The sequence below is a fragment of the Echiichthys vipera genome (assembly GCF_963691815.1).
Source record: "Echiichthys vipera genome assembly, chromosome: X".
Lineage (NCBI taxonomy): Eukaryota > Metazoa > Chordata > Actinopteri > Perciformes > Trachinidae > Echiichthys > Echiichthys vipera.
In genome coordinates, this window is record NC_139825.1 from 11,413,265 (window position 1) to 11,417,055 (window position 3,791).

Consider the following 3,791-nt stretch of genomic DNA (forward strand, 5'->3'; position numbering starts at 1 on the left):
TCTATTATCTTAGATCTGTGTATGTGTGTATGTGTGTGTGTGTGTGTGTGTGTGTGTGTGCGCGTGTGTATGTGTGTGTGTGTGTGTGTGTGTGTGTGTGTGTGTGTGTGTGTGTGTGTGTGTGTGTGTGTGTGTGTGTGTGTGTGTGTCCTCTACAGTACATGCTGACAGTTTTGTTCTGTCTAATCAGTCTGCTAACCTGCTACACAACTCCGTGTTTAATAGACTGAATGATTGATAAAAAAAATAATTTATATATTATGAATTTTTTTGCTCCTGACCCTTATACCTGTGGCCCCCACTGTGTATGGTGAAACATGAAGTTGTCTTGTCAAATCAACTTTAAGAGTACAGTGCCAGTAGGATTAGAGGTCAGTTGTCAAAGGATAGAACAATTTATACAACACACTGTGTTCGAGTACATGAGAACAGTTAGAGCACAAACTGTGTCTGTTTTGTTATGTAGGAGACTGGAAGAGGAGACAGGAGATTAAGGTCTAAAGTCCCTCAGGCTCCAGGAGGATCCTGATGCTGAGAGGGGGGATGGGCTGCAAGCAGTTGAATACAGATGTTCTGAGGTTTGATAGACATTACAAATTCCCCTGAGTGTTTGCAAGGAGTCACTATTAGCTCTGGGATGGATCACTCAATGTAGCAAAGCACTCTTTCTACATACACTTCTACTTCAAAGGAACTCAAACATCTACATCATCATGTCATCTACGTGCCCACTACCTCACCCAGAGCCAAGAGTCCGCACGACAATCATTAGCTTTATATCCTTTTTACACACCATTGCCATCAGAAAACAATCATAATAATACTACAAATAAAATTATGTCTGTAGTTGTTAATGTTCAATCATTTTCTGTTACTGGTCATTAGAATAAATACCTTCCCTATATCAGTTTTAAACCGTTTTCAAAACAATATACTGTGCAATGACATTACTACACTATTGTACTTAAGGGACTTGGACTTGTGATAAAGTAGAATTGATACAGGAGAATTGAACTGAAAATTTAAATGCTGTCAAAAAAAATCACACTAGAACAAACCGGAACATCGTTCAATTTGATCTGAACTGAGACAACTTCTTTTCATTGGACCAGGGTTCAGCTGTTGGGTCCAGACCATGGACTGGGGAGGTTTCACAACTGTAATTTTGGTTTGGCTCAAACTGAAAAGTCTCAAAGTCAAGACCAAAGAAGGTGGGTGTGAATGCATCCTCATGTTGTGTTCACACGGGACGATACATTTGCGTCGTGACGGGTTACTCACATGAGATTGATCACTCCAGTTGATATATTTCGAAGACTTTTCATCTTTTCGCATTTTAGCATTGACCTTGTATGTAATCATGTCACAATTCACACGCGTGTGTTGTGAAACAGCTCTATATATTACCAGCAATTAAAGGAACAGTAACCCCATCATCAACACCCTACCTCTTTGACTCTCTCTGCCCAATGGACAAGTTTCATTACGATCTTTTCTCCCATGTCCTCACCAAAAACCTTACAGATACTAATGAGGTGCCTTTGAGCCAGGCACTCATCTCCCTGGATCCTCCGCTGTACCAGGCAGCTACCTGCATTATACGCATGCCTGAACACCGCCTGCCCCGCCAAGTCCTCTATAGCCAACTATTGGGCGCAAAGCGCTCCGCTGGAGGGCAAAAGCGGCGCTTTACTGACTACACCAGGGACATCCTCAAGCGAGCGAATATCCCCCTCACTCAGCTTGAAAACCTGGCCACCAACAGATCTGCCTGGCAGGGAACCTGTGCCACGGCAGTGTCTCAGATACACAAAACAAACCAAGACAGAAGATCTGAGAGGCGCACCCAGCGACACCAGCGGGCGGCTGGTGTTCCCCTGGCATCTGGGTTCCCGTGTTCCATCTGCGGGCGAGTGTGCGGCTCAAGGATCGGACTCTTCGCCCACGAGAAGTGGCACCAGCGGCAACGTCGCTGACCCACCCCAGCCCCCCCACCCACCCTTCCCCAACCCAATCCCTGGAGCAAGCGTCATCTTCGGAAACGATGGACAGCTAAGAGTGTCTGTGTGTGTGTGTGTGTGTGTGTGTGTGTGTGTGTGTGTGTGTGTGTGTGTGTGTGTGTGTGTGTGTGTGTGTGTGTGTGTGTGTGTGTGTGTGTGTGTGTGTGTGTGTGTGTGTGTGTGTGTGTGTGTGTGTGTGTGTGTGTGTTCTGTATCACTCACTGACCCCTGCTTGTCAGGTCATACCAGGCTGTCCATATCTTTTTCTCTTTTTTTGACGCCAGTTGCTGCTCGCTCTTTGGTTTGGCGGTGTCAGGTCTATTGGGATTCAGGTGTGAAAAGAGCAGAGTGTGCGTGCATTCATGCAGGCTTTTGTGTAAGTGTGTACAATAAGCATACAGTATGTGTGTGCATGTGTTTGTGTGTGTGTCCAGTTATTTTAGGCACAGTCACCATAGTTGTTTATTTTTAGTTCTGAAAGACTTTGTGTGTATGCATATGTACATGTCTATGGGGATTTGTACACACCGTGCTTACGTGTGTGTGCACTGTGTATGTGTGTGTGTTTCTTGGCAGTGGACGGGCAGGCAGGGTTAGGAGGTTGTGGTGAGTTTGTGTGTTCAGGGCCGCTGGTGTGAAAGAGCAGTCAGAGCTGCGCTTCCCCCTGGAGAGAGGGTTTAATTTAGAAGAACAAGGCTCCTAACACACACTCTCCTTGGCCCGTCTCTCCACACCTCTTCCCTCCCCTCCCAAATCCTCTCTGCCACTCTATAAAACTTTAACCATCTCTCCATCTCCTCTCTCTTTTCTTCCCTTACTTCTTAATCTTTTCATCTCTTCTCCCCATCTGTCTTCTGCTCCTTGCCTCTGCTCTACATCAAATGGCAGAGCTTTAAAAATAAAAAGACTAACAGGTTGATCTGCCACTGGTTAATATAATGAACATTAATAATCATGAATCTGACTGCTCCTCAGTGGGCAGAACTCTACAGTGATGGCAAAGACAGTCCATTAACGTCAAGTACCTTTAGATCATATAGTATGTTTATTGCAGTCACAGACTGTGTCAGAGGGAGTTCAGTCACGTGATCACCGTCTGTGTTTACATCCCTCCTAGAGCAGACACAGCCACTGCCTGTGACAAGATCTACTCAGTCACTGCAAGGCTGCATACACAGCACCCTGAGGCATTTATGATCATCTCTGGGGACTTTAATTACGTAACTTTGGATTCTACTTTGGCTGTTTCTCACCAGGTTGCAGACTGTCCCATCAGAAACAACAGGACAATCAATCTCCTGTATGCTAATGTTAGGGATGCATACAGAGCGACACTCCTCCCCCAAGTCTGATCACAACCTGGTTCACCTACAGCCACTGTATACCCCCCTGGTCCAAAAACAGCCGGTGACAACTTGCGCCATCAGGAGGTGGTCCCCGGAGAGGAAAAGTTCCCTGAGAGACTGTTACAACACCCCAGTCTGGGATGTGCTGATGGAACCACACGGTAAGGACATGGAGGGGATGACACATTGTCTGACGGAGTACCTGAACTTCTGCGCAGACGGGGTCTCCCCTGTCAAGACTGTCCGCTGTTAACCCAATAATAAGCCATGGGTTACACGGGAAGTTAAGGCTGTCCTCAACCAGAAGACGGCTGCCTTCAGGAGCAGGGACATGGAGGCCATGAAGGCAGCACAGCAGGAGGTGAAGCACTGTGTGAAGCAAGCTAAGGAAAGCTACAGTAGAAAGGTGGAGCAGAAGCTGAGGGAGAACAACATGAGGGAGGTC